The sequence below is a fragment of the Dermacentor albipictus genome, chromosome 8, assembly GCF_038994185.2.
Source record: "Dermacentor albipictus isolate Rhodes 1998 colony chromosome 8, USDA_Dalb.pri_finalv2, whole genome shotgun sequence".
Classification (NCBI taxonomy): Eukaryota; Metazoa; Arthropoda; class Arachnida; order Ixodida; family Ixodidae; genus Dermacentor; species Dermacentor albipictus.
This window is the reverse complement of record NC_091828.1, coordinates 68,917,501-68,930,619: the sequence shown is the minus strand read 5'-3', so window position 1 is coordinate 68,930,619 and position 13,119 is coordinate 68,917,501. Positions and strand designations below refer to the sequence as shown.

The window sequence follows — 13,119 nt, the reverse complement described above, 5'->3', positions numbered from 1 at the left end:
GATCCCGAAGACAGTGCAATGCCGGGCCAACCCGCGGCGGAGGTGCAGCTGGCCATTAAGGGCCTACACACATAGTTTCGCTGGTCATCTTTCTTCACAAAGTGGAAGCGCACTGAATTTTTTTATGAAAGGTATTAACACTACAACCTGTAATTTGTGCTTAATTGTTTCGATTCTCTACAAATGATGAATGCGTCGCACTACGTAGATGTCAACAACACCTGCATATGCCAATCTTGTGCATTCCCGCATCTTCAGTAGGAGGAAAGCAAAAGCGGAATCAACGCCGTCGAATACGTACTTAAAGAATCATTTAATGAGAAGATCAAAAACTTTATTATATGTAAAAATGTATGGTATCACTCCTTGTCAACAGAGAATGGAAATTCCCAGGCCACCATATTTTCTTCAGAAATCAGTCGATGTTCCGCTGGTCAGGAAAAGCGGTGGAGGAAGTTAACATGTTTAGGGGCAACTTGAACAGCACTGGTCCAGGGCCGAGCCAGTGCCGTATTTGCTATAAGTTGGCTTGCACCTGCGCATGATTGTCCATACAGACACCGAATAAATTGGCATGTAGTAATAAATATTTCCCTATTATATTTAAAAATACCTTCGGAACATATTTAAATACATTACATATACTTACCAACCCCGTGTAAAGTTATAAAAGAAAGTCTTAGGTCTTTACAGGTAACAAAAATTCCCAAAGAAGTGCAATACTCCTAATGCGGAATTTGTGCGCATTTCTAACGTATTGTTGTTTAGCAATAAAGTGAGACAAAAAATTTGAGAGACATGTAGTACAGTCGGCTATCGTCGAAACTCTTATCTGTAGTTCAAGCGCGCCGGCTTTTCTACAAGGTTCGTCGAAGGTTTCGGTGTAATGGACAGTGCCGCGTGACTTCCACAATGTACTACCCAATGGACGTCGCGCCTACACTCAGATAACAGTACAATGGCAAAACATGACAACGAAAACAAGCGCGTACGAGACAAAAAAAAAAGAAACCAAACAAGCGTGAGCGAGAGCTGGCGCGAGCCGACGATACTACGAAAAGAGTGGTCCGGCTGGGACCACACCGGTACGCCGCCGACGCCGACGCTCGCTGCAGGAACGGGCACCCACTACGCTCTAAAGACATTGTTGCTTCGTTATTTTTTCTGCTGTGTCTTTCAAAGAGCACAATGCTTAGTGATTAAAAACGTAGCTGAGAGGAGAATAGGAGTCGAATTCACATCAGTTATTGTTTGATACATGTCACACTTGTGTAAGACAATCTTAGTAACGCACAACCCGATGTAAGAGGTGTCCCGGGTATTGAAACTGGGAAAAATAGCATTAGAAGATTACGGAGTTTGATAACTGCTGTGCTCAATTTTTGCCTACCCGATCAAAACAATTTTATTATTTTATATTCCGAACAAAAAATGTTTTACGACTGGGTGCTGTAATTACTGTCCGGGCAGTGGCTATTCAAGCTCTACATCTTAATTCATACCTTTTTACGTCTGCAGCTATCTATAGTGTGAGGCTTCTTTTTTTTTCCATCCATTAAGCTCTATGTTCTGCGCTAGCCAAAAAACAACTTCTGACCATATTTTGATTGTGACCAAGAAGTATCGGCATGCCTCTGTTGTTGAAAGCCTCTTTATGGTTAGTAATGTGGTTTGTTTATTGGTATGTTGTGTAATTGTATATTAATATCATACATAATTTCTGTCCCGACGTGCCAATGATGAGAGAAGAATGAAAAAAGATCGCGTGTATCCCACTCACTGTAGGATTCTATGTGAGCGAAGCTTTCTCGACTTTATATGTTACTTGAACGTAATTGGTGCAAATTTCGATGGCATACAGGGGTCATGAGATGTTGAAGGTTAGCTTGCCTGCACCACATGGCTTTGCCTGCGTATGTAGCAGGGCTTGGCTCAGAAGCTATGAAGTTGCATCATGATACATATACAAGATACTAGGGCGACAAGTGTTTGACATAGAGATACCAGATGCTAGCAGACTGAATGCATCCGATACGATCCTCGCCATTTGTATCTAAAAATACTTTGATACTTACAGCTTTTTCTAGTTACACTGTAGAAGTCACTGTTTGTTTGCAATAGCTGCGGCAATATTTCAGCGAGAAAAAGTTCAATTAACGAGCCGAAGCTTTTTATTCATTTTTCTCTAATATTCATAAGCGTTACGCACTGTAGTGTTAAGAGCAAGACCAAGATGATTCTGACGTCGCAGTGTTACAGCAGAAAATAGTTCGATGGGGACAATTATCCGTAGCATGTCGAAGCACCGCAGAAAAAAAATTAACCATAGCAAAGCATCCATCCAAACGTGAATGAAGCAATCGTTAGACTGTCTACGGCAGTTTGTTTTCAATGTAGTTGGGAAAAGGTGAATAAGCGTGGTGATTAAAAAAAATACCACTGAAGTCATTTCCAGTGCGTGTTTTTTTAAGAACATACAGTTCTTTCATAAAATGACTATGAGCGTAGTCACCATGCTTCCTTAAGTACGTCTTCGTATACATCGCCACTCATACCGTGAGTATAAATGAACTAATTAACAAAAAAAGAACTAACACTTGGTGAGAACTTTGGATGCAGAAGTTGATCAGCCATATTTACAGGCAATCACATTTAATTCACCATGCCCCCTGTTTTTAAAATCGTGCAAATTGCATCTAATTTGAGATATTCATCATTAAGTTTACCGCTACTGCTCATGTGGTAAAAACTGTAATGCCCGGTGAGGAAGTGTGCGAAGAAGTGTGCGACAAAATTTGAGCGATGACATGTCGTGGCGAATAATAATACTGCACATTATGGCAGATGCTTGCCATGCAAAGTGTGCCGTATTATCATTTACCGTGACTATCTGCGACGTTCAGTCTCACGTATTTTTGCGGTTTTGGTCTCGAGTTATTTCCATCTTATATATTATATGGGATGCCTTTTCAGAGTTCACAAAACGTTTGCTTTCAATATTCCCTTGATTGAATGCTAAAATTTTATGATGGGTCTCTTGATTTCGGTGCTGTTTAAAATATATAGGGTGTCCGAACTGTCATGCAGCAAGATTTAAAAAAAGAACAACTGATTTACTCGAATAAAACTTAGTGCATATGGTTTCCATTACAGTGGAGTAGGCACCAGTAGTTCTTTTGTTACTGAGAGCAAATAAGGTATTCGCATTTAATTACCTAACTCGAGAAGTACTGTCCCAACCATCAAAACGACAGCATTCTCTCGGCACTCCCAAATAACACCTAACTGCGGTATTTTCAGCGACCTACTACTTGCGTACAAATTTTTTTCCGACTGATGAATAAACCAACGAAATATGAAAATGTCACGTGGCTGCACTCCAACCTGCATCATAAAGCAGCGCACTAGGAGAGGCTCCCACTGGTTAGACCGAAACAAATCAAAGAAATAGAGAAAAACCTCGTGATAGTGCCATACCTGCCTCCCACCGGCCGATGACACACGTCGCGTTTTGTGTTAATTCGAAACAAGCTGTGATATCTGTTGTCTTCGAGTGGATAAAACGCATGGATGTGTTTTTCTTCTTGCCAAGCACCTCTCAACGGAAAGGCTAATTGACAAGATCAGTGCAAACGTTTAAAGGTGCGCATTGTTTCGTCCCAGCGCCTTATCTTTCTATAATAAGCAGAAAGCAAAGATGATCGTTGCCTTGGGTGCTGGCAATGGCAACAAGAGGATATATATATATATATATATATATATATATATATATATATATATATATATATATATATATATATATATATATATATATATATATATATATATATATATATATATATATATATACATATATATCAGTCATGGAAGCCTGGCTGTAGTGTAAGAAAGTGTAGTGTACAAGAAACCAGGCATTCCACAAACACAAAACACCAAGTGCGGAGCAATGGGAGAGCTGGCTCACCAGCCGCGAGCTAGAGGCTCAAAGAGCTCTAATAGCGCACGCGTGTGAGGCGGCCCGGCTCAGTGGAGCCCTGGACTAGGGGCCCATCCATGGCTGAAGAGGACCCAAGCTTCAAAAATTAAGACTTCAGCCTCGACCCTTAAACCTTAAAAGGCTTAAACCTTAAAAGAGTCAATAAAGTTTTCTATTCCATTCAATGACCAGCGCGGGAATACCTCGTTCATGAGAGGTTTCAGAAATCAGTAATTAGTAATAGAAATAGTAATTAATTAGTCACCCATTAGCAGCACAATATGGCGTGTCCAAGCGAGAGACGCGCTCAGTGCGATGCTACTTGAACATGTGCCTTTATATTTTTGAGAAAAATACTATCGACTCGTGTGGCGCTTGTCATCTGAAAACATGGAAGATAAACGAAAGTACTCATACGGGAACAAATTCCGCTGCGGAAGTCAAGGTCACCTGTTCGACACCAGGCCGTACTGGCCGCATTTTGATGGCGCGATCTGCAAAATTAACCTTCTTTGACGCATTGTGAACCCTGGGTGACATGATAAAGGGAGAACACGTTGTGAAATGTGCGCGAATCATATTCTACTAACAAGATTGTGGAGTCGATGGATTGGAATTCGGCAAGAACACCGTCAAGCTACCTCTTAGCCCTATATATATATATATATATATATATGTATATATATATATATATATATATATATATATATATATATATATATATATATATATATATATATATATGTGTGTGTGTGTGTGTGTGTGTGTGTGTGTGTGTTACTGTGATGAAAGTGTGCTGTGTACTATGGGTTTTTGTGGTACGTAGGTTCTCTCCTTTGTCCTTCGTTCGGGTGCATAAACTGTAATAGCTGACCTCAAAGTCTAGTTCCCGAAGAGAGAGAAAGAAAAAAATGCCTTCAAAAGTTCCACTGTGCCTTTTCTACGTGTCGTGTTTTAGATAACGGGGTCCTCTGTATTTTGACGCACGTTTCTGATCGATACGTTCTTTTTATCATTTGCGCACGTGCGCCCTGGCAGTGTTTCAGTGTAAAATCGACCTCGGTATGCTATTCCACTGCTGAAGTGCGGATCGCACACGCCCTGCGTTTTGGTTTATCACTATAAACGAACCTAACAGACGATTTGCAGATATATGTAAGTTGGCGGCCCTAAAACACTGCCTTCTTAAGAAAACTCACCAACAGTCTTGCGTTGCGAAAAACGAACGCCGCAGAGTTCTTATTTATCGTTTACGACATGTTTAGGCACGCTATTCAAACCTAAATGTGCAATGTCGCCGTTCAGTAAGCCACTCTAACACTTCGCTAAATGTCGAGCGCGAACTTATTTCAAAACATTTCGCATATTGCACTGTCATAATAAGCAACGTCAGGGAGAGTACATGTGACGAAGCGCACAAAAAGGAGCAGCTCATATGTTGATAATGATGAATACATAATAAAACGTCAGTTTAGTACATACAGTATGCAAACGAGGGTCCCAAAATTAACGGATGAGAAAGATGAAAAGGGAGCCTCGTGGCCAGCATTATTTTGAATGCCCCGTCTATATGTGTTTTTTCACGGTATTCCATAGTTGCGCAGCTAATACCCCCTCCTCCCGAAACATGTAAATAATGACGGGATCCGAAACGCAGCCCTATTAGCTATAGTGTCCCGTTCAGGTGTTGTCTTGCACCATACCATACGTGTCGAGAAAGTATGACAAAGAACATCGTTATGTGCTTCCGTTATCGTCGCTTTTCTGTGTCACAATCTATTGTAGCGAGTTTTTTACGTCTTTAAGTAAGCTTGGACACCATGATAGAGTGAAGAAGCGTGATTCAACGAGGACGTAGCGCTGTTTCTGTGAATTTGTTTCTTTCTACGTCCTCGTTCAATCGCGCTTCTACACTGTACCATGTATAGTAACCAACTAGCCTGCCAACGTGTTTTAACCAAGTGAGGAATGTAATAGAGTGATAAGACTACAGGCATCACATATCAATAAATAAGACAAACGCTCGCTTTAGCAAAGTCTTTAGCAAAGCAGTGATATCGAAATTTCCTCTACAAGAATGCGCCTTTTTGACGAGATACCTTCAAGTTTTGGACGTGCACGAGAACAGCATCCGCTCGGCAGGCGACAGCACACGTGCGCGCTTTTGTCCACGGCCTGCTTTACGCGCCGAAGACAGCGCTGGCCACGCAATGTGAGAGTGCGCTCAAATATCGCTTTCCCTCCTGTCTACTAATTACCCTATCATCCTGCTGGCCGATGTTCAGCAGTCAGCCATCCGCATTGTCAGACCAGCAAAACTCCCCTCTGCCTTTTCTTCTCTCAACCACGAATAAAATCCAGGCCTTGTCATCTGCAGGTGGCAAGTGCGTCGGGACGGTCCGCAAGGCAGCCGCAAAGACAGGGAAAGGAGAAGGACAACACAGGACACGGACGCATTCGTCTTTCCAGGTATGTCTCATTGTCGGGGAGACACAGAGGTCGACTAACTACCGTGCTTTTCTTTTGTGTCGTGTTCCTTCACGATACTGAGGTTCCGAAATAGACACTGATCAGCTGGCGCTGCAAAGGCAACCTTCAGTAAGCTTCGTGGTGAGAAGGATTTTGTCATACTATTGTTCCGTTGTATTCCTACTGTCACGTAGTAGTGACGGTGAAGAAAACAGTCGCTAAGTTGTGAATGACGAAACGGACTTTATTGGGCGAACCTGTGCCCACAAAAGCATGTTGCACTCAAAGCACAACGATAGCGGCAAACACAGTCGGCGATCGGCGAAATCTGATCAGCTGCGAAACGCGTCGGCTTTTATACGAGTCATCGAAGGTTCCATCGTAATCCCTGCTTCCCGCGTGTCTTCCAGAAAGTACTAGGCAATTCGCGTCGCTCATAGATCAAGATTTCGTAAGCGTCAGTGACAGCAGACAACGCATAAAAGCATCGATATCGTTCGATAAACTTCCGATACATGCAGGTGTCTCCTTCTCCGAGCGATAACGCTGTGCTGCATCGGCAAAGACCATTTCTTCAGCCGTTACTCAGTGGCGTCGCCTTGTGGGGGGATATGAACCATTCCCAAGATGGCTGCCGTAGTACCACCACCTTAAGAGGAAGCTTTAGCTCAGGCCCAACTCCGACGCAGCCTATTCAAATGCAAGTAAAACGCAAAAAAAACATTTTCTGAGATAACCCCTAGACCGATTTTAATGAACTTTGTTGCATTTGAGAAACAAAGGTGAATTCTAGTGGCTGTTGGAAGCGCAATTTCGATTTGGGGCCTGAATTTCGTTAAAAAGATTTTCAAATATTCGACCGTTTGAAAAAAATAGAAGCACGAAGTTTACAAATTTATAGCTCTGCATCAAGAACACATATTAGGGTCTGTAAACGGCATCCATTAGATCATTCCAAGCCGACAAATTCAATATGTTATTTTACATCTTACGTGAATTTTTGACGTTGGTTACAAGGGTTCTGCAAAAGCTGTATTTCTATAATACTACATTTCTTTATATTCATGTGTAACATATCAATTTTGTCCGCTTTAGATGTACTATTACATGATACTCACAGAATTGCATTATTCCTTTTCATTGTTGAGTGACAGAGTTGTAAACTTGATAGTTTCGTTTTTAAAAATTTTTGATTTTTGCCGATCTTTTAATAAAACATTTACGACCTAACTCAAAAATTTTAATCTAATAGTCCTATATTTTAGGTTTTTCTTTTAAATGCAACAAACCTCGTCAAGTTTGGTGCAGAGGTTGCCGAGAAAAACGAATTCTCCTTTCACATGTATTTACGTAGGTGCACTCGAGCTAAAGCTCCCTCTTAAGCTTTGTGCTCGGATGGGGCTCTCGCATCATATGACTCCCGGTGCATGGGCGTTGCCGTGAAATCCGGCCCGAGTTGTCAATATTCGCGCTGAATTGTCTTTCCGAGCGTGAAATAGACATTCTAGACAAAATCGAGAAATATTTTCAGCGGCAGGGATTGTTTTGGTCGGCGGTGCGTGACTGCATGAAAAAATGTCTGGGAGGGGCTGAAGCCCCATAAGCCCCCCCCCCCCCCCCCCCCTGTCTAAGCCCCTGATAGATAGACTTGCCATACCACCCCACGTAACGAAGAAGATCTACCAGGAAGCAATAGTTCAAATATGTGGAATATACGCGTTGTATAAAATCTCTTGAATGCTTTCACTCTGATTTGCATGTAAATTTGTCTGACAGCTGACTTGTGGTTTGTTTGGTGTAAGCGCTACAGTTTTTCTTCCCCCCCAAAAAAGCAGTCATTTGTCTAGTGCCACCATCTCCGCCTCCTACGCAGCAGGTGTGGGTTTGATTGCAATTGTTAGTGTACGTTTTTTCTTCGTCATGAATAGTCATCATAAAACATCATAAATAGTCAGTTTCACCACATTCACAAGCTAGAGGCAGCGCTCACTTCTTCACGACTACAAGGAAATCCCACGAGCAGTGGTAAACGTTCGTATTATGTTATCAGGCGGTGATCAAATCGAAATAGTAGCATAAACAGCTATTACAGATTGTGCATTGCATATGCACTTGTATCAAATCAGAGAACGCCCACGGCAGCATCCGTCCCTTCTCGCTTTATGTAGTGCAAGCCAGAGAACATTGCAGGTAGTGCCGCCTCGTATGTAAGCGCAGCGTCAAGCTCGTCATGAGCTCTCACTCCATTTTGCCCGAATACAAATTGAAACAGCGCAGAAACGCGGCGGAAACCCACGCGTTTCCCAAACAACCGAAAGTAGACAACACTTTCGTCATCGATTGAGGCGGGGCATACAGATGGTCGCATCGTGTAAAAAATCAGGGGTAAAGTCATGCTTTGAGGGGATGGTAATGTTTAAACGCTCGTACAAGTGTTATTAGAGAGTGCGCACACGAAATTCCAGCGAGAAAGTCTTCGCTGGAAGACAACCCCTACGCCTACGTGTAGGAAGAAAACTTTTTCACGGACTCTTTCACTGATATATGTGAACGCCATTCTGTTTAGTTAGGCGAAGTATAGCGGATCGTAGTGGACTGGAGATAAATATTTCAGTCGAGGGAACGTACAATAAAAGAAATATTGGCATGATCAAGATTTCTTAACAAATACTTCATGGTCGTAAAATGCCTACACACATGGGCTTCTTGCGTATTGTATTGAATCCACTGCCGGATGCCGACATGTTACAGCAAAACAGTTTATCAACAGATTACTTACCCACTGAGCTTGACTGTGTCATCACGGAAACTACAGGATGCGTAAACGCACTCTTCTGGGAAGTACTTTGATTGGCCACGGTAAATTGTTTGACCTTTGTACGAACAATCATCTAGAAAGAATGCAAGAACTGACATTAAATTTTCTGTTTAATACTGAGTCAAGTACTGTTAGAAACAACTTTACTGGCATTTTCGTATAACGCATTCTGAAGTAATAATGTCATTCATGTGCAGCTCATTGCTTTATGAATGCTCGCCTTTTCATGCGAAGACAATTCTTAGGCTACTTCAGCTGTGTTAAACATATTATCTATCTATCTATCTATCTATCTATCTATCTATCTATCTATCTATCTATCTATCTATCTATCTATCTATCTATCTATCTATCTATCTATCTATCTATCTATCTATCTATCTATCTATCTATCTATCTATCCATCTCCTACGTCGTCCATGTGTCTTAAGTTGTCTACTTGCTTCGGACACTAGGTATATGATCAAAGGTGTGACGCCATTGGAGTAATTTCATTGTCGTTGTAGCTTCGTGTTCTTCCTCTCATCACGCTGTCGTCGTCATGCCTCCTACCCCAACCCAGTTTTTCAAACTGTCCCGCCTTAGACCAGCGGTAGGTATTGGTCCTAGTATTATTTCTGTCATGTATCACCGTCATTTCAGCTTTATTACCCAATACCCGTTATGCAATCGTCGTCATGCCATGGTCCTCATGCGAATCGCCATGCATTTGTCCTCGCACCACCACCGTGGTGGCGGGGGTAGTGTCACACTACCATCGAGCCCATTCAATCGCTATCGTTTTAACATCATGGCCTGAGTCTCGTCGTGCTGTCATTGTAACGATTTCTACTCCGGCAAAATGGTCACCAGGTAAATAGGCAGGGTCGTGATGCCATCGTTAGAGTTGCGTAGACATCATTCCAGCTTTGTCATCTCACTCTCGTCACGCCATCTTCATCACACAGTCGTCGGCTTGGCGTCGTCGTCTCACCTTTCCTTTCATCACTGCCGTCACAACAGCGACATCACACCATTACTGCCATGCCGCTGCCGTCATAATGCCTTCGCTCTTCCGTCAGCGTCAAAATTTTCTTTGTCATTCTATTATAATCATACTCTGGTCCCTCAATCGCGGTTCTGCGGCCTTTGTTAAGCCGTCACTGTTAGTCACTATTATAACTATATTGTCAGACAGTCATCATGATGCCGTTGTTGTCGTGCTATCATCGCAACTCCAGCTACACCGTCCGCTTGTCGTCATACCGTCGCGTTGACGCCATCATTGTCATCTTATTGTCAATATGTCGTCCTCGCGAATTGTCCTTATACCGTAACACTTAGGAAAATGTATCTCATTGTTGTGATGTCGTCGTTCTTATGGGCTTTTCTCGTTCCATCACAATTATTCTTTATTCGTCCCCTCATCAACACTGCGTCGCCGTCATAGAGCCGTCGTCATGCCTCCATGCATATGGGTGAGGTTGGCCAGTGAGTGGCAGCAAAGTGGCACGATATCGGAGTAGGTCAACCGTTCTCACAATTACCACTACATCGAAGAAATAAATATGACTTCGCGAAAACACTCTCTCGTTATGCTGATTATGCAAAAAGGTAAGGCGTGCAGACAGGGCACAAGAGAAGAGAAGTAGACAACGCGGACACTTCTCCTCTCTTGTGTCCTGTCTGCACGCCTCACCTTTTTGCTTGATGAATCCTTACCAACTAGCTCAGTTTTCTGCCGTTGTTTTGCTGTTCTGCTACTTGCATTACCGTCAAAAGTCATCGTCAGATCAGCTGTTGTATTTTTCTCCTACACAGCTAGAAAAACGTTTTTAAATAACGCGTCACATTAAAGTCCATTGTCCTGTTGGGGTTCCAATATGTTTTAGAGCGCTGCTCTCACGCGTGAACGAGCAGACTAAAACATGAGAGTGAACGCGACGTACAGCAGGGGATGAAAAAAAAAACTGCTAGAAAGAGGAAGCGTGAGGACGAACGTGGAGAAGAGGGTGCAGTGGAACCATCAGCTGGAAAGTGCAGAAGAGGGAGAGAGTAGGTAACACTTGCTATTAGAACGATGGCGTGATGAAGAACGGCCGCACCGACAAAAGATTTCATTTCGTGCTGTCCCTCGCTTCAACGCGAACTAGGAGCGCTAGAACACAGCGTGCACGAAGCCATCAGCTCCTCTGAGCTCTACTAGCCTTCTAATAGCTAACTGCGTCCAAAATAAGAAGCCTGCGGCTCTACTCCGCTGCCGCAGTTAAAGCACAAGAGGGGTGTGCTCTAACCTGCCCCCTTCCTTGCGCGCGTGAGAAAACGGCGGGCACTGTGTCCTCCTTCCTCGCTTGCGAGCGCGAGAAGACACCGCCACAGCAAGCCACTAATTCTCTCGGCTTCGAAAGCTTTTACTCAGGCTTACAGGAAGCGGCGTGCGGCCTGGATGCTGGCGAACCTGAACTTTAGGGGAGCATCACGGCGTGGCCAGCGGCGACGGTGGAAATTGGCTTGGATTGCCCGGGTAATCACTACCGTAACAAGGCGCCAACGTAGGCAGGACCGCACGCTACCTATGTATCCGTATGTGGCATGTGCACGTTGCGGAAGAGAACACATTACAATTACAGAACTTCATTCAAAATGGTAATTAACTACTACGGCCAATTACTGCCAAAGCAATATAATTGAGCAATTATTACGGAAGAATTACATTTGCGTTTGATTTCGAATTGTATAAGACAATCTTGATTTCTTTTCGTGTAGAGATGATACCTACGCCCTACAGCGAAGGGTGGTATTGTTACGTACTAACACATTGTACACAAAATTGCTGTTACTCAATTTCACGATTCTTGCGGTTGGGTCCTCTGTGAAGCTCAGCGCTTTCTTTCTTCTGGGGCTAGGCGAAGGCGCTAACGAGGGGGCTACTGAAAAACGGAGAATCGTACATCAGTGATCTGCTAGAATCAAAGGCCTAAGTGTCCATCGCTATCTCCGCATGGAAGAACCGCTTGTTTGTGAACTCCGATATCGTGAACCTGCTTCCCTTCACCAATTAATTTTAGCCGACTCAAGCAAACGTTCGCGCTCGTTGAAAAGGTGGTCGAATTTGTAGCTTAGCTTATAATAATGCTCCGGAATATATATTTATAAAAATAATGTTTGGGTGTTACAACTGCTAAAAGGGGCGTTTTTGAGTAACGTATCAGATGTAAACAATGCCCACTCACCAGTGAACATGCAAACCTCTGAACTTGTCATGGTCATGTAACTGAAGTGTGTCTCTAAGATGCGCTTTGCGGGAACCAGTTAACCAGGCTACGTGTTTCAATTCCTCTCACCCATGTTAATTGGAGAGCACAAATATTGTGGAGTAGTCGCGGTGACATTAAATTCTGAAATATCTGTCGCCCGTTCTAGTTTTCTCTTCAAAAATGAAAATATTTGTGCGGTTTTCTAACTAAAAAACTAATTGAATTGTAATGAGCGTTACCTTGTAAAGCGTATAAATTGCGAAAACTGAATTGATTACAGGTAATTAATTACATATTGCTCATTTCGTACCAGTCTAATACTTGTCCATTTAATTCGTCGTAGTTGCCGCAGGGCGATCACCAGTAGGGCTCAGCAAACCATGCCCGCACCTTTCCATATCCCTGCTTCAGGATTTCATCAGCAGAAAAGCGCCAGAAAATTATGAAGAAGATATAAATTGCTTGATCGGCATGGTGACCTTGACCTAACCAGGCTGCTTGAATAACAGCTTATGCATGCTCACTGCGGAACGTTGGTCGTCATCTAGGCTATTTGGTAAATTGGCTTTCGCTGACCATTTCTTTCGAAATCGAATGACTAAAAAGATTGGCGAAGATAC

The 13,119-nt window shown here is 42.9% G+C and overlaps 1 long non-coding RNA gene across 1 annotated transcript in view; it reads right to left on the bottom strand.

The window, feature by feature from the left end:
* Positions 1-294: 294 nt before the first annotated feature.
* The window catches only part of LOC135914503 (uncharacterized), a 27,116-nt gene continuing 14,291 nt past the window's right edge, over positions 295-13,119 (bottom strand). Inside the window, exons 3-4 of the long non-coding RNA XR_010568323.1 lie at positions 9,225-9,336; positions 295-535 (exon numbers count right to left, since the gene is read on the bottom strand). This is a non-coding gene — a long non-coding RNA (uncharacterized lncRNA). The remainder of the gene's footprint in view (positions 536-9,224; positions 9,337-13,119) is intronic.